At 37.5% G+C, this 20,702-nt stretch overlaps 1 protein-coding gene and 1 long non-coding RNA gene across 4 annotated transcripts in view; one reads left to right on the top strand and one right to left on the bottom strand.

Annotated features, from left to right (window-relative positions):
- LOC6524300 (serine/threonine-protein kinase tousled-like 1) overlaps positions 1 to 20,702 on the top strand; it is a 59,956-nt gene that overhangs the window by 26,783 nt on the left and 12,471 nt on the right. The gene's annotated exons all lie outside the window — the stretch shown is intronic.
- LOC120322375 lies at positions 17,485 to 20,603 on the bottom strand. The gene is made up of 2 exons (XR_005562168.2): positions 20,439 to 20,603; positions 17,485 to 20,377 (listed from the first exon to the last, which is right to left on the bottom strand). It is a non-coding gene; the product is annotated as an uncharacterized LOC120322375 (long non-coding RNA).

Raw genomic sequence — 20,702 nt, 5'->3', positions numbered from 1 at the left:
CATAGGAAAAGAAATACCCCAAGAACTGGCGTAAATCACGAAAAAATAGGCAGCAAAAATGGTATTTTTTCAAAGCTTTGCTTGCCTTTTTTGCCTCTCTTCTTTATTTACTTTTTCATCAGCTAACCCCTCCTCCTCCGCATTTTCATCATCATGTGCTTTGTGTATAGACTTTGTGCTATTTTTTTTTTTGCGCAAAAAAAATGTTTATATGTAAATTGTATCTGTATATCGCGTATCTGTGTATCTAGTATCTGGCAAGCATGTCTCGAACAAATCACGTATTTTTCTCCGATTTTTATTGTTGCTGTTGCTCGGCGCCAGAGATAACGGTTCGGCGATCTCGACTCGCAAAAGTATCTCGCGAATCGCGAATCTGATGGATACACACACAGAAATTGATATTGCCCCTCAATTAACATGGCCAAGTAGCTCTTGCTCTGAAACCAACTTCTTGTTTTTTCGCCCTCCGCTGCCGTAATAGTCGTTGTTGTTGTTGGTGGTGGTGGTGGTGGTGGTGGTGGTGTTCGTGGTGCATCAGCATTGTTGTCAACCGTCTGCCAACAACAACATTAAGTAAGAGAAGCAAAAAGACGGCTAAAACCCAACGAGATAGCCACCAAAGCAACGGCTCAACTTTAGCAGAAAAAGCAGCTAGGCCACAAACACAAAGTCGGTCTGTCAATGGTACAGTGGCCCCTCGCTAATAAGAGCGCTAGACCAATAATCTTAAAATCAACGGGTAATGATGAAAGTATTTCCAAACTCTTGGAAAGAGATTCAAATGTTAGTTATACATTTTAAAAACTTAAGGCTACATTCCGTGTAATGTTTTTTTTTTTTACATTTTATAACATTTAAATCAGTTTCCTAACATAAACAACTTGAACACAACGAGCACTTAAACTTTAAAGGGTGTTGTAAGATTAATATCCCCCTTATCGCGAGTCCACTGTAAGTTGAACTGAATGTATTTATTCTGCAGACGCTTTTTCCTTCTTATTAGAATTAATACACACAACTTCGGATACACACAAAGGGGGCAGGGGCGTCGTTGGACAAGGGGGCGGGGCGAGAAGGGGCTTCCAAAAAAAACTGAAGGGGGGAGGAGCTGGTTGGTGGGGTCGTTTGTGTGCCGTTGGTATTTGAACTAAATTCAATGCTTCGTCTTTTGCCTCTGTCGCCGAATTCGTCTCTCTTTATATTTTTTCCATTATGTTTTTTTTTTTTTTTTTTTTGTGGCTGACTTCGTGGCAAGACTCGAACTCGCATCCCCGAGACCGAATTCGAAGTTGACTCGAGTCCGAAACTCGGCGCAAAATGAGCGAGAAATTATCAGAAAGGTGTGTGGTTGTTTGGGGTGTGAGGGGTTTAATCGAGCGACCGATGGACACAAAAATAATAAAACCCAAACAGCCGAAATTTGTCGCTGCCTCAGAGTCAGAGTACATCTACACAGAGACCCATAAAGATATACATGTATTTGGAGTGTACATTATATATTTATGCGTCAAGTCAATATATCCGCACGCACCCATGTACATAGCACATATGTCAGGCATAAACCACCGATTCGCTGGTGTATACATAATTTTTTCTGTTTGAGATTGAAGTCAACGCAAGGCACAACTGTGTTGTCGCTCTATTTAATAAACGCTCTTGTTTCTTTCTCGGGAATTTACAATAAAACTATGTTAGGATACCTAATACCACTTCTTATACTTAATTCGGCTTTGTATTGCTCTCAGCTACAAATGGCCCTTCATGGGTTTCTACACATCTACAAAATTGTATATTCATTTTGTTTCGGCGACTTGTATCTTCTTGTACAAGTTTTTAAAGATATATCATAAATTATATTTTAACATTTGATAGATGCATAAAGCTTTGGACTCTGAGATATCCTATAGTTTTCAGCTTAATGAAATTTGAGCTTAATGCGTAGAAAAGTAAGTGTACGAAAAGTAAGTGTTGTGACTAGACTTTCGGCTGTCAACGTTTTCGAAGCATATCGCTGGGAAGTTGATGGTGTTTCTGGTGTTTTTTAGTGGTGTTGCTAGCTGGGATGTTCTTCTTTTTAGGCCCCGACTTGTACAGTGGCAAATATGACTTCAACCGGTTCAATAGTTGAAGCTCTTCGCCTCCTCTCCAAATTTTTTTTCTTGTCGCTTGTTTAGATACAGATACATATTATGTACACACAAGGCGATTGCTGTTGTTGCGGCCAAACAGATACGGGAATACAGACAAGAGACCTACAAGAGTAGTATATATATATATATTTATATATACATATATAAATAAATGTATACAGACCCATATAGCTAAAAGACCAAGTCTTGAAGTCGACTTGAGTCGCCACTGTGATGCCTACAGTTTACCATTTCATTTTCAGACAGCAGAAAGTACACACATATCTATACATTTGTATTTCTTTTTTTCGTTTCTCATTATTATAGCAAAAAAGTTTTTCTTCTTTGGCACGTTGCTTCCCACTCAATTTCCCCTCATTCCATTATGCATCATTTATTCATGCACTCATTTGCACATGCTCCCCGTTTTCCCCAATTCCATTTGACATTTATATTGTTTCGCGCCCCCTTCTGTTTCTTCGTTTAATTTATAAAATAAAATGCGGCAGGCAGCAGAAGGGAAAACCTTCAGGGGTTGTTAATTTGTTGTTTAAATTAAATATTTATTTTGTAATAAGAACAGACTGCTGCGACTCCTTAGATCTGTGCAAAGAACTCATACAACCTTAAAAAAAATTCAAATAAAAACATCGATTTTGCAGAAAACCAATTTTAGTGTGACCAAATGTACAGGATTTCTAAATAATCTTAACCCTGTATAAAATCCACTCCTTATACCTGCCATAATTTTCAAGAAAAACGTTTTTAGACTTAAAGAATTATTTAATTTTTCAAAGAATATTGATTCATTTTGGTGGTGTCGTTAGCCGCTGAGTCAGAAAGTACCGATGAGAAGATCTGAAAGAAATGTGCATGAGACGGCGGAAAATTATTCGAGAAGACTGTGAAATTTATCACTCAGTTGACTCATTTCGAGGGCATTAATTAAAATTCGATATACATACATGTATATGTGAAACTGTTTATGACATGATATCACTATATCTCAAAATAGTCTAATAAATTGGAACAAATTTAAACTATATGTATGCTCGGTGTAATTATATTCAATGAAAAACCAATTCAACGCCGATTGTTGTGGGCCTAAACTCACAAATAGGGGATATTTTCAAATATTTTGGAACTACGAAATGGAATAGTGGTTCACCCTTATACCCCATCCCCCCTCCTTGCACCCCTATATCTCCCATGTTCGAATATTGCAATTGCTTTTTGGCATACACAATATTTCCGCCTGACAACAACAATGCGAATAGGACAAAGAAGGAGAGAAGACGAAGAAGAGGATAAAGAGGAGGTGGCGGATAGGCGGAGGGGTTCGAGGGAGGTGGGTAGGGGGTGGTTGTTTGGTGCAGTGAGCAGGGGGTAGCGGGTAGGGGGTATGGGGTAGGAAACCCGAACAGTTATGCTAGAACATTTTTGTTGTTGCCTTTGCTACTTGCACTTGCGTGTGTGTGTGTGTGTGTGAGCTGTATCTGCGAGTGTGTGTGCACCCATACAGACTTATGTACTCGTGTTTTTTTCTCATTTTTTTTTTGCTTGCGCCCTACGAAAATTTTTGTTTTGCTCTCAATGCCTTTTCTCCTCGTTTTGTTTTATCAGTGTATGTGTGTGTGTGTGCTGTCTGAGTATGTGTGAGTGCACTTCTGCCGACGTCGTCAGAGAGCGTCATCGGTCTCGGTTTAATTATTTTTTCCTCAGTCGAAAAAGCAAAACAAACAAAACCACAACAAAACACGCGACGCGAGCTAAATATAAATACACGACAACATTGGCAAAAGATTACAAAATTAATGCAAAATAAATAACCACCCAAACAATTAGCTTAACAAACAAAACGGAACAGAAAAAGTGTAGTTAAACCGTAGCAAAAGCTCTTTTTCTTATCAGTTCTTCTTCTCTTTTGGGTAGGGAAAATAAGTAACCTAAACTGTAATATAGCATAACAGTGTCAAAAGCTGGTCGATTTTTTTTCAAGTGTTTTTCTCTGCGGGCGTCGCTGTCGACGTTGACGTCACTACGGTCGTTGATACAAATTTTTTACCTTGAGCTCATTTCAAGTTTAAATAAGCAAACAAAAATAAATAAACCAAAAAACAAAACGAAGCGAAAATCGAAAAAAGCAAATGAAGACAAAAAGAAGGCTATAAAATATTAAGTAAGAAAACGCAACGAAAATAAACGAAAGGCAAGAATACGTTTATATAAAACTATACGATTGAAAAGTGCAGCGACGCATGAAAAAATGATTGCATTAAGGTCTTAATCGAATTAAATGTACAATAATAAACATTACAAAATTCTGTAAAAAAGTGTTGGCAAGGAGGCAACCCTGCAAAAATAAATAATTATTAAATATATATGTAAATGCATATATATATATCTAACAACAAGAATGTAAAGTCAACCAATAATTGTGTGTGTGCAAATTTTTTTGTTGTGCTTCTTTTCCTGCAGGCAGTTGTATTTGAAAAGTTCCAAACAAGCTATATATAAAATAGATATATATTTATGTGCGGCGGTTTTATCTACATGTGTGTGCAATGCAAAATTGGCAATTGCAGGCGCCCAGCTATCAACAACATTTCTATCATCACCATCTTCACCACCACAACCAACAACAACAACAACAACATATATCGCAAGTGCAGCCACAACAACAGCAACTTTTGGAATTGCCACAGCAGCAGCAACAACAACATCAGCAGCAACATTTGCTAGTGTGCAGCAATCAAATCAATAACAACAATAACAGCAGTAATAGTTGTCACAACAGCTATCAATATAGTTACAACAATAATAATAACACCAACAACAGCAACCAGCAGCTGCAACAACAAATACTGAATAACAACAACAATCTCGAGGACGATGTGTATTATTTGTTTTATAAAGATTTTTATGTAAGTTTCAAATTTCTACAACGACTTTCTAGAGGCTTCGAAGTTTTCCTAGAAATGTAATTTTTTTTTAGGGATTGCAAACATTTTTTTTATAAATATATATTCAGCGCACCTAAAAATTGTTCTAGCTCGACAAATCATTTTAGTCGTGCACATTCTTATCTGATCTTATCTACACCTAACTATGTGCGATATACGTATGGTGTATATCACATACTTTTGTTGATCTTTCGCCATTACTCACTAATCTGGCTAATCTAAAGTTCAACTTGGGTTGGAAATGGGGAAATATGAGCTAGCTGAGTTCACCATCATGATAAAACACAAACACTCGGGCTGACAATCGAATAAGGTAATCATGAGGTGAAACCATGAGTCACTGAAAAACCATCCCCCACCTCAGAGGTAAAGTTTCACCTTCTGTTCGATCAGGCGAAACGACAAAGGACTCGTTTATCTACCCCCATATCATTTCTATTGGGTTGCGGTACACAGTTACTTGTATCACTGACCATCTGAATAACTCTTATTAGGTGCAAAATTGCGAAGGTAACAGAAATAAGTTCTCACAGCAAAAAGCATTTCAATGTCAGTGTCCGACGACTTATTGATCGTCTCTACTGCCTTTTAGGGTGTATTATATAAGGTATTATGAGGTTCCATAAAAACATTAGATCAAAATATAAAGTGCATGGTTTTTCAAAACAAGATGGGCTTCAGATCGGGCAAGAAAATTCGAAGGATTTGCTTAACCTAATGTTACAAACATTACTATTTTTCTATACGCCATTGTACTGGCTTTGATCCATATCGCATTCATTGCTATTTATTTAGCCAAACTAATGCGTCATTTTAGTTGCATTTATTTTTTCACTCCCCATATAATGTGAGAAATGGTTGGGGAAATAGAACTATATACAACTGCTTGCCGATGCTTTTCGATATGATTCAGTTCAATTTTATTCGGCGTGTGTATATTATTGGGTAAGATTTCGCAATACATTTTTTTCGCTGGGTTTCTATTTTACACTATTTGACCTGCTGAAAGATGCACATGCACTTAAAATGTCTATTTGTATTTTCGGTGAAATTTTCGCATAAATCCATTGTGCTGCTGTTTAGGTTTAGGCAAATTGAATTTTATATTCATGGTGTAAAAATTTAATGTATTGTACCATATTTCTTTGATATCTGTTTTTTAATTTAGCAAAAGTCTAGCATACTTGACCTAAATTGAGAAACTTTTGAGCCGTGCAAAGTGGACATGTAGAGAAATGTGAGCTAATAAAATTGAATCGAAGATATTTCATATCAGATCTCGCGTTGAATGGCCATCACCTGCTAATATAAATGGAAAATCTAGAGAGAGGTAGCTGTTGAGGGACGTGATGGAACCTTATAGAAATCAAACAAGAGCCCAAACGGAAATTCTGTATTCAGATACAAACGTATCTATTTATATGTATAGGTGTATTTTTGTTGCTTTTTTGCGGTCTGTGTGAGCGTGGAAGATAATTGAATGAACGATGCTTTTGTTTGCGCCCTAAAACGCTGAAAAGATTCGTGCAAAAATTTGCAACCACTATAAAGGGCAAAAATACATTACGTTTTTTTTTTCTCTCTCTCTCTCTCTGTTTCTCTTTCGCCGTGTTGTCATCTCTTTCGTTGGGTCTGGAACATGTTAATTACGCATTAAATGTGACAGGGCTTACATCGCCAGTTCCACGTTCCCATCAAAAACAAAATAATAATACAAAACTGCGCACTTCAATCAATTCCTTCTGCGTTGTTGTTCTCTTCCACAAACCCACGTGGTTGTCCCCCATCCCTTTTCCAATTCCCAACCCCAGATCCAAATAGTCATCGTTTTTAGAAAATTCTAGTCGTCCATTGATGGAAATGACATTGACGTTATGTCGTCAAGGCAAGGGAAAATGAGTGAAAAATGGAAAAGGGGAAAAGGAATGCGACACGATTCTAGGAATACATTATAAATGATTTAAATTCCCTCTTGCTACTAGCATTTCTTTTTAATTACGCCCACCGCCTTCTAAAGTGGATGTAATCTTTAATTCTTTCGGTGCGAACACCCTATAGGTAATTCACACTATAAGTAATTTAGGCATTTATTTTTTTTCCTAGTTCGACAAACATTCCGTGTGAGTTTGACCTCGTCTGAGGTGCATATACACACAAAATGAAATTATTTTGTTTAGTCTGTATATGGAGAATCTGTTTCCTTTTTTTTTTTCTGTTCCAACCCACAACTAACGCCCAATTGTCGAGATGAGATACATGTATGTACATATAAATATGCTTATGTACAAAGAGGCGAGACAACGCAGAATACGTTGACTGTCGACTGTATTTACAAACATACATATGTGTACCATGTACCTATGCCTGGTTTTCAGGTGAACCTACACATGATCCACTCCTTTATATTGTACTCCAATCCTCCCTCGGCGACCAGAAGGAAAATAACCCCTTCTTCTGGAATAGAGGATAGGCGCAAGAGGCGATTACTTTCAGGCGACAATGAAAGACCAAAAACATCATATAAACAAATTGGAACGTTCATGAATAACATATTAAATTAATAAAACGCATATTGTTATTCTTTCCCATCAATTACCGCAACCCCCTCACTCAGTTAATGCGCCATGAATAAGAGGTGGTAGAAAGAAAACCTGGAATAAATGCGAATATCCTATTTGTGCCCTCCTACAAATGCAGCGTCTTTCTAACCTGGGGTGTAATTCTTCACTTCCATTGATAACAAAAAAGTGTGAAGAAAAACTTATAATCAATTTTAAATGACTTAACCAAGGTGAACTTGGTTTTTTTTTGAGATATATGTCAAACGTTTGCAATTATGCATATGCATATTTGGAATATCTAACATTGAATGTTGTAACAAATGCTAATACGCTATCTAAAAAAGCGAAGTGACCTTCCAGATTTTGTGATTGAGGTTAGAGGAGTCGTCCTAGACTTACGATCACCACCAACACCGCATCCCCGCCGTTACCACCACCGCCTTCGACCGGCACCCAATTTTTACACCATCTGGTGGGGTTTTGGGGTTGACGGAGGAGCAGGAGTTGAAAACAAAACAGACAGAACACAGAGATTATTTAATTTATAAATGCACTTGTCTGCAAATAGACACAGATACAGATAAATTTTCCCTGCCCCAAAGATACAGATGCATTTACGTATACATCGAATGTATCTGACGGTGAGCGAAGCAAACAGCGTTTATGTACACACACATATATATATTACACACACACTCTTGCAGATCTATAACTGTTGTTATTTAATTGGATTATCATTGAGAAGGCAGCCAGTGAACAATTCCCAACTAACTAGTCGCAATTTTCAATTCGACATCCGAGAGAGTATAATAGTTATACATTTTAGAATGCTAGTAGAAGTTTGCTGGTAAAGTAGAAAGAAAAGCAGGAAAGTATTATAACAATCATTCTATAATCACATTGTTATACTGCCAAATATTAAACAATTAATAACGTATTAGCATTAGAATTCGTAGTCATAACCTCCGTTCTATATCTTTAAATTGTCTTAATTGAGGTTTTTGTATTGTTTCACGGCAATAATTTGTGATTGGACGAGTCAAAGAAAGTGGCGCAAAACTAAGTTGAAATAACCAAGGCAACTATCGAATTAATTTCAGACATGGGGAAACATGATTTTTAAGCAGTGCAAATCTGGTTCCCATTGTCTGTGTATTTTTCAGATGTGTTTATCTGCTTGTACATATATATGTATGCATTCATAGATGTATGCTTTTGTGTGTCTATATCAGTTGCATTCAAATCCAAAGAAATCGCTGAGAAAGGCAGTTGACAATTGTGGAATTGCGATTGCGATTGCAATTGGAACTCAACTGAAGCCGAGAGACGGAAAACTGAAAACAGGTTTTTCTCTACCCAAAGCCCCCCTCTTTATATATGTATATAAATTTATATGTAGGTAGGTGCAGTTCAATGAATCGAAGTTTCCATTAAAAACGATCTGAAACACATGTGCGGATAGTATAAAAAAAGTTCAACTGCTATGGAGGCAAGGGAGAACCTAATCCATTTTATGTGCATACTGATAAGATGGATTTAAAATGCCATTTAGAAAAGAAAGGCTTTTTGGGAAAGTTGCACCTACGAGTTACATTGAATCTCCTCAATTGAAATCGTCTAAATACTTTTATAAATTTGGGAAACCTTCTTCCCCACTGCAATCTCTTTAAATTGAATTTATTCTTTGCTGCTCCGTTGAAGATTTCATTTTGCATTTTTTGTTTACATTTCGTATTAGCTTGCAGGCCATCAAAAGTGAGCAAACAGAGAAATCATGACTATACATAGTCACTCTATGTATCACTGATCTTTGCATTCTACATTTTCCCCACAGTACTAAAGACATTGACTTTTGTTGTTTTATAGATATGTTGATAATTAAGATATCGTTATTGAAATAAAACCCATCTACATTATTTCCCATTCGCCCCTAGTTATACCCGTTTCTCGTAGAGTAAAAGGGTATACTAGATTCGTTGAAAAGTATGTAACAGGCAGAAGGAAGCGTTTCCGACCGTATAAAGTATATATATTCTTGATCAGGATCAGTAGCCCAGTCGATCTGGCCATGTCCGTCTGTCCGTCCGTCTGTCCGTCTGTCTGTCCGTCCGTATGAACGCTGAGATCTCAGGAACTACAAAAGCTAGAAAGTTGAGATTCGGCATACAGACTCCAGAGACATAGACGCAGCGCAAGTTTGTCGATTCATGTTGCCACGCCCACTCTAACGCCCACAAACCGCCCAAACCTGCCACGCCCACACTTTTGAAAAATGTTTTGATATTTTTTCATTTTTGTATTAGTCTTGTTAATTTCTATCGATTTGCCAAAAAACTTTTGGCCACGCCCACTCTAACGCCCACAAACCGCCCAAAGCTGCCACGCCCACACTTTTGAAAAATGTTCTGAAATTTTTTCATTTTTGTATTGGTCTTGTAAATTTCTATCGATTTGCCAAAAATCGTTGCCACGCCCACTATAACGCCCACAAACCGCCAAAAACTGTCAGTGTTGAAGACTCTCCTTCGCACTTCCAGTATATGAGTAACGGGTATCAGATAGTCGGGGAACTCGACTATAGCGTTCTCTCTTGTTTAAGTGTACTTTTGTTAGTATTTAATTTTTTGTTTAGTTTCTTTTCTCGTGCTTTGCACTTGAACGACTTTCAATTGAAATTTGTATTTATGTAATCGAAAGCATATATGTACGCTCTGAACATAGTGAGCTGACTTTTACATAATTATATATATATATATATATATAAATTTATATACTTTTCTGTGGCCGATTTGCTCGCTTTTGCTTTGTTCGCTTGGCCCATAAACAAAGCAATTTACATACGAACACACTTGTGTACACTTGCAATTGGCTCTATAAAGAGATCGTTGTTGTTGCCGACATTACAATCAATGATCAACAACAATTCACAAAAGCAAGCAAAAATCGAAGCAAATCGAATCTAGCACCAACCAAAAGAATTAAACAAAGGACAAATTGCATTTTACATTTGCAAAAGGAGAAGCTACTGGTAAAACAAAAAGCAATTTGTTTTCATCGATTTCTAGTCGAAATCCAAGCCCAGTCCTAACCAAATTTGAACTATTTAGTTGTTAGTTATTTAATCGGTATAAGACATTTTTTGAAATTTAATAAATATATATAACAAATTATTTTACTTTCTAAAAACAATTAAGATTAGATCGATTACCGTGTAGACTACATTAAAAGCTCTTTTCGCTCTGTTTTCAACTTGCTTGCTTAGTATTAAAAATTCCAATCCATTTGAAGTGAATTGCGACGACAAAGTTGCTAAACTACTCAGGTTTTTCAGTTTGTACCTCTATGGCTCCGCTTATATAGTATATGTATAAATGTACCTCTCCCGGTTTGATATTTTTTATTGGCATTCGCCCATTTTACGGAGCAACAACTTTAGGCCGTAGCAACTGTTCTATAGGTTTGCTATATATAGAAAAAGACATCTATATATAGGTAACAGCTCCACATCGATTTATACGGGTTTCTTTGTTTTTTTTTATTCGCGCAATCAGAAAGGTAAATAAATAATGCATTGAGTCAAAGTATAATTCCCAAACAGACTTCTAAATTCCACTCTTGGTTTAAAGTTCAAAATTCATTTCGCACTCAAGTTAAGTTAAAAAGTGAAATAATTGCTGGGCAAACAATTTGTAGATAAGTTTAGTATTTTAACCTTTGATTTGGAATAACACTTTGACTGGCCTGGCTTTAAATAAATATCAGAATTCGTTTGGTTTAGTTCTAGTTACATTTTTTCATCCTTCAATGGTTTCTGTTATAGCGAACAACTTACCATATTTTCTTTCTTTAACTTAGCGTTTCCCAAAAAAAACTTTGGTTGGTTGACTGGGCGTATACTTAATAAGTAATTCATACGCCGCGTGGGCTTCTGGCCCGTGTGGTGATAATTGAATTAAGGGTAAAATAAATTTTGAAATGCTAAAACTAAGAACGGAACTTTTCTTTTCGTTTATGGTCCCGAAGACTTAGTCAGTTTTAATATAATAATATTTAATAATATAAATTCAATTGTACACTCATTTAGTTTTTTTCTTATTAGAGTGTTGTGAACAACAATTTTTTTTTTTGACAAACTGGTTGCGTTTGGCCCACAAAAGGAAAGATGATATAATATTCAGTTGAAGGAAAATTGTTAACCAACCGAAAAGCACGGCAAAGCAAGGAAAAGTGGGGAAAGAGAGTGGGTGGCAAAGAGGCGTTGAAAATGGACAGGAAAACCAGATGAGTCGAGACCATAAAACCGACAAACGACGACACGAAAGGATGCGATGTCCAAATAGCAGTGAAAAGCCCCGGAAACCCCCCTGAAAAATTCCTAACCCACGCCTGCGTGTCTCGTCCTTCGTTGTGTATTTTCTTTTTTGCCTTCATATTTCCCTCTATTTCGTTACACCATCCACTTTTTATACTTCTTTCCATATTTCCTCATACCTTTTGTCTTACGCTCTCGCTTTCCTCCGCTTTCCTTCCTCCGCTGTCTGTGTGACTCCCATCATCTTGTTGGGAAAACTTTAAATAATTTAACACGCCACCCCCTCCCCTTTTCTTCTGCACCCCATTTTCGGCCTGTGGTGAATAACAAGTGTCGAAGGGAAAAAATTAGAAGTGGGCAGCTACGGTGGGTTGGTGGTTTTCCATGTGTTGAAATCAGAGTCATGTTGAGTTAGTTTTTCCGCCTGGTGGTTGAGAGGGCGGGGTTTTCCCGGAAAACAGACATAGTGAATATGTACTTTTGTAGCATATTTTGCTGCGCAACATATTCCCTGAACTTTAACAAAGATTTGGCGTTGGGTGTTTTTGCACCCTAGAGACGAAAATGTTCGTACAAATATTGCTGTTTAATTAGTATTAATCAACCTTTAATCAAATGCTATGGAAACTTATTGTTTTACCTTTCTCTAATTTCAGGTAAGGATATAAAAAGTTTGTTATTATTTGTGTCTTGAAATACTTTTTATGGATATAGCAAAGCGATGTATCTTTCCTACGTGAGTATTATTTGAAATGGAGGGAAATCAATTTAATCGTTCTTAGTAAGGAACTTGATAAATTGCTCTTGCATTCACATATAACCGAATTTCATATATGTATTAAAACTTATTACAATATTATACCATTTCTGGCTAAAGGAAATTCTTAACCAATTTTAATTGCTGCAGCAAAGCGTTGCAGCAACATTCGTGGAAAACAACTTGCAAACTGGAAAGTGTCAATCGTTGGCAGAATTCTCTCGGTTTTAGTGTGGTAGTGGTAATTATTGTTGTTGTTGCTTTCGCTTATACGTCTCTAGGCCATGTCCGCCATTTTGTCCGGGCTTGGCTACGAACCCCCCGCAGTACCCGCTCTTCCGTGGAGCCCTCTTCTCCCTCCATGCCCCTCAAACACCCACCCACCCTCATGCCCCTCGCACTGCGTCCCTGGTTATCCCCCTTTTTGGTCCGTTGCTAACCAATAAGTTTGTGACTTCCGCCAAATAGCGCGAGACACGCACACACTCACGTACGCTGATGGAGAGGGCGGAGAGTGTGTGTATGTGGGTGGTGAGGGGGGTACCTTCGCCGAGTGCCCGAAACTTTCCCCACTCCCTTTGTCAGACTCACTCCGCCATTTTGAAATTGATACACAGCCAAAAATGGAGCAAAATTAAAAGGGGAAGTACATAGAAAAACTACTTTGTTCCTTCAGTATGCAGCCCCTTAAAATATTTATTTAATTGCAAAGCAGAAGCTTCAAAATGCGCAGAAATGAACGATAGCTTTTTATTCAATGTGCAGTCATTTTTCCAGTGTAGAAAATGGGGTGGCCAAATTTTGTTGGACAAAGGCGCAAGGTGGCTTTTGGAGAGCAGCAGGTGCAGGAGCGCCGAATGCATTTGGCCCAATGCAATACGACCACACACACACACACGCACACGTAGATGTTCTCCAAGCTCGCACACACATACACACAGGCGCACACACTGACATAGCGGTGCAGAAGCACGCAGCCCACACGCAGACAAACTTTCCATATTTCCAGGCAAGTTTGAAATATTTGCTTTGGCTTCGGTTGGCCCCTGTGTATTTGGCAGGCCATTCTACCACCCACTAACCAGTCCTATCACGAATCACCACCCTGCCCCCCGCCCCCCTGGACCCACCCACTTTTCACCTCTTCAGCCGCCCACTGGGGCACCCGTCCTCCTACCACCCTTTTCTTTTCTCTTTGGCTCTTTCCCGCTAGTTATTCCTAGCCTCTGCTGATGATTGCACTGCTTTCTCCAGCTCATACACTCGAAGAAATCAATTACCCTGAAACGCATAAATAACACTTGATGTTTGTGTTTCGTTTGCAAAATGAAACTTTTGCATTGATCATAAGAGGACACTAGCAATTTGTTTCTTTCTTTTTTATTAGAAAAGTGAATTTCGCTAGGTGCAGTGCCCCTCTGCCCGTCCTCTGCTGCTGCTCTGTCGCGGCTCTGCCCTCCTTTTAGTTGTTGTTTAGTTAGCTCTCCACTCAGATGTTGCACTTGATGTTTGGCTGGAAGTGCAAGCGAGACGAAAAACAATTCCAGTGGCAGTCGCCTGGTTGGTAGCAGAAAGGAAGCCCTTTGTAGCACCCACCCCCACCCCTGCCGCCTTACCCTGATCGTTAACCCCAAAGTGAGCTGCGAATTTCGGCGAGAGCCAAGCCCCTGGACAACATTTGAAATGATGGTGCGGGCGGTTTTTGGCGGGGGGTTCGGGCCAAGAGCAGCATGGCGGAGGTGGGCTAGGTGCGGCGAGGGGGTCGAGAGGGTGAGGATTTGGTGGTGGTGCACCAGCTGGGGCAGCAGTCACTGCCAATGATGATGGCTCAAACCAATCAAACTACAGAAACCCTCAAACACCAGCAACACCCATACGCACCGTTGGCCTGAGATTTTGAACGCACCAAGGAAAACCTACTAGAAAACATATAATCCCGAGATTTTGCCGTTCATGCGGATGGACATATGAACGTGGCTAGACTAGCTTGCCTTGTGCTCCAAATCGAGAATAATTACATTACATTATAGGGTTGGATAAGTATCTTTATACCTCCTCAATAGTCCTAGTATGCCTTTTTAGTCTACGAGTTGGAGGGAATTAAAGCAAGTTACAATTTAAGTTAAGTTCTGCGTTTTTATGCGATAACTTTTGGTATATTCGTTACTTATCATCAAAAAAGAAGCTGGTGGGTCAGAAAAAAAAGCTTTTCAAGCTTGCGCTTGGTGGATAAAAATCAAGAAAAATGGCTGGCGAAGCTGAGGGTACAATCGGAATCGAAAAACAGAAGTTGTGTCCAAAGCGAACGACGAAAGAAGGCAGAGGCAAAGGCGAAACAAAACGAAATGAAATGAAGAGAAAGAGCAGCATGAAATTCCAATGGAATTTCGTATGAATGATTTTTATTATTAAAGTGCGCCATTGCCTCTCAACTTGCGTTCATTGTTGTTACTATCGGCGCTGTGAATAGTGCTCCGATATACATATGTATAGACAGACGCCGATATATAGTAGTCATATATGTATGTATGTACATGCATGCATACTCTTATTTACGACTAAGTATGTCACAATTAGTCTGACTGATAAATATTCACGAGTTAACAACACTTTTAGAGCCCTAAAAACCGAGTTCTTTGTGTTTCCAACCTCAAATATCTATGTACATCTTAGTGTATATACTTGTAGATATATGGATATTCCTTTATTAGTTTCCACCATCTACCATACTATTTCGCTCAATATTTCAGTTCAGTTTCAGTTTTTCCTTCTCTGTTGGCTCTCTGTTTGCCTTTGCTGCATTGTTTGTTCTAATTAAATCTTATCTAAACAATTTTAAGTACAAATTGTTTCAATGGCAATAAAAAGTAGAAAAAAATCACAAAAGCTCGGCGAGGAGAGCACACAGCAAAGTCGAGGGCAATGTTCTAAAGCAAAGGCTATATAATAAGCGCACCTCGATAGATTTTCCCATACAACACTATATATAGTGTACATTTGGTTACATAAAAGAACTGCAAGGTAAGGGAAGGAGAATCCAAAAAAGTGGGAATCAAAATCAATAACTCAATAGGCATTCGAAAAGGAAAACAGAAATGAACGCAAAGCGAAGCAGAATCGCTCAATAAATAATGCGTATACGTTTCTATATACACATGCATAATGTGATATATTTTTATATGTATATACATTTTATATATGCCAATTTACAGGGAAACGGGTTGTGCTTAACCCACAGCCAAAAGGCAATCGAAGGCTATCCTGAATTCTGGCTTTCCGTTCGAACTGACTGACTGACTATGGCAGTCAGCCGATAAAGATGAGGAGCCTAAAAGTCGGACAAATCGAGGGAACCTGAGTCGAGTTGAGTCACTGTCACCACTCCATGCCCCACTCCATGCTCTAAACATGCGCTCATCCCCAGAATCGTAATTTGTATCTCATTTATACACACAGTTTCAATGACAAATCGATTGAGGTGCTCAGTTTGCCGATTTCTGGGTTATATTTATAAAACTGATTGGTAATCTACGCGGAATGGGAATAGGAAGTACGTGTACAAGGAAATACAAAATCGCAAATAGTAATACTATCAAGTTTAAATTGCAAGCAAACCCCTAGATACATAAAATATATATAATATACTTAGATTGAACTTACAATCTCGTTTCAAATGCTGTTTTTTGGATAGTAAGACGGATTTGTTGGGGCCTACCTTACTGGAAATATATGGGGAATGTGGTTCAGAGAAATCACAATCTCTGCCGTATTCCCCCCTTTTTCAGCTGCTTCCTCTGCATTTGTTATCTTTCTTTGCGTACATTATGTACTTGTTTTCACATACTGCACATACATATATGTATGTTTGTATACGTACGAAAGTATCTCCGACATTTTCCCGTTGATAAGAATAATGAAGTTAACTCATAGAGCCATTCCATTTCAGTCCGCATATGCCACATATACCATATGCAGCCACTGCACTATGTATTACACATTTATGTATGAACGTTCGAATGTATGTATATGTATGTATTTATACCCCATCTCTTCGATTGCTATTTATTTTGATCGCGCTCTTTATTTCTGCCCTCTTGAACTGCTCTAAAAATAAACTAATTGCTCCTGCAGTTTCGTTTTAATTTTATTCATTTTAATAGTCCTCAAAAATTCCATTCGCCTAAGAAGTGAAATTTTTGTCAAGATTTCTCACCTATGAATGCACACATCATGAGTTTTGGATGTATTCATAAATGCCAAAAAAAAAAAAAAAAAAAAAGCCAATATTATTCATTCCAACAGATGCGGTAATGTTTCTGTTGTTGCTCCTTTGTCTGGTGTTTTTTTTTTATAATTTTCAGTTTGTTTTGCTTTGCCGGGTATTTTTATACATTTGTGAGAAACAGAATATATTTCACGTCGACAAAGTCGATTACCTATTTCAATATTTGACACGACCAGCAAAAAGAAAACGGAATTGACTGTATGCCACGCCCCTCGTCTAGCCCAAATGCCCACTCTTGGTAATAATATCAGTGGCTGATGGCAGAAACAACAATTTAGTACCATTCAATTTAATTTAGTATTAATTACACCATCTTAATGTAACCAATTGCAGAGTGCGATATTGTAAAGTTTTTACTATATGCTGTGTATTTTATGCTTTTCTAGGGTATTCAACTTTTTATCTTTTTGCTTTTAGTCAGTCATTCGTGAGTTTTTATTTTGTTAATTTTTGTGTCGTCGCCTTTTATTATTATTAGTACGGTTTTCTATTTTTTTTTTTTGTGTGAGCCGTACTCTGCCGACGTTGCTGCCTCTGCCAGCGTCGCCGCTTTGACGATTTGCTCTTTGCGTTGCGCTTACTCACAATCAAATCTCACGCCGCATTTTTAGTCTCAATAATAACTGAAACGAAAAACACGCGCAGCCGAAACGAAGCGCAAACCAAAGAGGAAAGCAAAAGAAGCAAGGAAGGGAAACGGCGAATAAAAACGCAAAACGAAATCGACGACACATCGTCAAACGTCAGTTGCCTTTTATTTAATTTATTCCGACACTCTTTTCTCTGTTTTCGTTATTTTGTTGTTCAATTTCTTTATTTGCGAGTGTTTGTGTGTGTATGTGTGTGCTGATTGTTTTGCATTTCGCGTTTGCTCAAATAGTAAATTAAACTGTTTTTAAAGTTATCCAAAAAAAAAAGAAGGGGAGGGTGTGAAAAAGAAAGGAGGCGAGAGCAACTCGTTCTTCACCACTCGCTGCGTTTTTTGTTGTCGTGGGTCGCTGTCTATTTTCCACTGACTGGGTCGCTCTCTTTCTCTCTTCTCCCCTTCTCTCACCACCTTTGCCTGTTCTTGTTTAGTTGTATTTGTTGTTGCAGCATAATTAGACGCCGTCGATTTCTCGCGACTTTGCGAGAGTGACAGTGCTGTTAGCTCAGCGGTTTTCCCCGCCAGATATAGCTATTTTTAACACAAATGCAATTGACAATTAGCATTTACCTATATTACGGTAAACTTTACTTTTTAGACGGTAATGAATAAAAAGCCAATTTTGTTGCACGAACAGGTATAATTTTTAGAAATTAGCTTCAGCGCTTTTTGACTACATAAACTGCATAAACTTTTTCTATAAATATTTACCCCAAAACATAAAAATCTATTTATGTTGAGCAACACTGCTGCTCTCCACTTTTCATTGTGCAGTTTTGTTTTTGGGCCTCTTTGGCTCTCCCACATAAGGTTCACTATGTTTTTTCGCCATTGTTTTGTTTCTATATTCGCGGCATGTTAATTTGTTATTTCTTGTTCTCGATGCTTTTTGTGTAGGTTTCTTTTGTTTAATTTTCATACTCACCGTTCGTTATCAAAAGGGAAACAAGAAAAGGCCAACGACAAGCAAAGACAAACCGATAAACGTTGAAAGCTTGTCGCATATTTGAGGTATTTTGCCTGGTTTTATCTCGTAAAGCTTTGAAACATTCTAATTAGTTATACTTTCCTTTCGCTTCGTCTTCTTTCTTCTAATTAATTACGCGATATGTATAGAATGCGCCTAATCGGAAATGGCGAATTAAAGTCCAATTAGAGGGAGTCTAGTTGAAAATTAAGAATGTAAATTATTCAGATTCAAATTATTCGATATACATATGTCGATTTATTTTTCTTATCTATTTCGGTTGACCCAGATGATAAAAATCGTAAGAAATGTCTTTAGATTTAGCTCTTTAATGTGTTCTTTTACCATTCCCTTTTTTTTTTTTGTTCGTGATTCTCAATTTCTTTCCGCCTCGTCTTTTTCATCTTTTTGCTCTCTTTGCTTTGCTTTTTTCTGATTGTGCGACAACTGCTTAACAATTTACAATTATGTACATACATACATATGTACGTATTAATCAACAGTAAATCCTCAGATTTTATTCATTTTATTTCACCCTGGAATTATTTAAATTTTTTTAGTGTGAACAACTACAGAAAAAGATCTACAAACTGTCTACTAGATCTGACAGATCATTCTTAGGAATCAGATTTTCTCTTCTAGATGAATACAATAAATGTCTTGCGTTTTAAGGAGTTTTTACTGTCGTTTCGTGTGCACATCTGACTATGTAGTGTCCGTGTGTATTTGTTGATTGACTCAACTTGACGACGGCGACACACGCGCGCCCAATTCACAAAACTTTTGTTTTATACACCAAATCTTTTATTTTTGTATTTTTTTTTTTTTTTTGTTTTTTATTTGTTATGCTTCGCGATTACGTCAGCTGGCAGGTTTTTATTTTTCGGAGACCTGGGAAAGCATATGTATTTATGTACATACAAACACAAACACTCTCTCTAACTAACTCACTCATATGCAAAAAATGGAGAAAAATAGGTAAAGGTGTATAGAAAAATTTAATCATTTGGCTCTGGCACATTTGTTGTTGACTTGTTTCGGGTGAAAGTTTCACAAATCAAATGGAAGAAAAATCAGCGACGAATCGCAAAAAGTGCAACTCAACTCAGCCATAAAAAAATAAAAATCGCTGAAAAAACTAAAGAAAATAGAAAAAAGCCAAGAAACTAGGGAAAATTTCAGCTTCGAGTTAATTGATTTTCTTGTTGCTTGTGGAAATCCGAAAACCGAAATATGCAAAAGTGAGTATATGGCTATACATACATATGTACATCGTCTCCATATGCCAATGACTTTATTTGTGTATGTGCAAATTTGAGTTAATATCGCATTTAATTCATCCTAAAATTTTTATTTTTTTATTTTTTTTAACCCTCTGACTAGCTGCATCACCTGTCATTGGCAAGGCAACCGTTAGCGGTTGCTTGCCTTCTCTCTTTCATTTACAATATTGATGAAAATACTAGAAAGCGATTCGATATTTTTGTTTTTATTATTTTCAATTTCATTGTTCTTTTTTATTTCCTTTAATGACTTAGTATAGTGTATTTACATATGTGTATACATACATATCTCTTAATACATACATAAACAATAGTTTTTAAGCTGTGGCTATAATTGTAATTAAACAGCACTGGAACAAATTAATACGAGGTCGTCGGGTTTCATTTCTTGCGGTTTTTGTACATACATATGTACATATGATTGCGTTTTGTATGTGTTCATATTTGCATCTTAATGTTGATGGCTGTGTGCTGCAAAAATTAAATAAAATAATTAATGTAAGCCAACAAAATATAAGAAGTCAAACGAAACTCAGTTAAACCACAGGATTGGATATAAAACGTTCTGTGGCGAAAAAATTATTTAAATTAAGTGAAATGATTAACAGAAATACTCTCAATAAAATGCTGTGGAAAAGGGGATTTAAAAAAAAAAGATTTAATGACAGTGCAGTTAGCGAATGTGCAAGCTTTCTAACGCCGCAGTCAACGTCGGCAGCGCAGTCGACGGCCTTGCCAACAAGAACAAGCGCGAAACATCGCGAAGCAACGAGAGCGCGGCACAGAGGCAGAGCCG

This window comes from Drosophila yakuba, chromosome X (genome assembly GCF_016746365.2).
Source record: "Drosophila yakuba strain Tai18E2 chromosome X, Prin_Dyak_Tai18E2_2.1, whole genome shotgun sequence".
In the NCBI taxonomy this organism is placed as follows: Eukaryota; Metazoa; Arthropoda; class Insecta; order Diptera; family Drosophilidae; genus Drosophila; species Drosophila yakuba.
The sequence above is the reverse complement of the archived record's forward strand: the minus strand, read 5'-3'. Positions and strand labels throughout refer to the sequence as shown.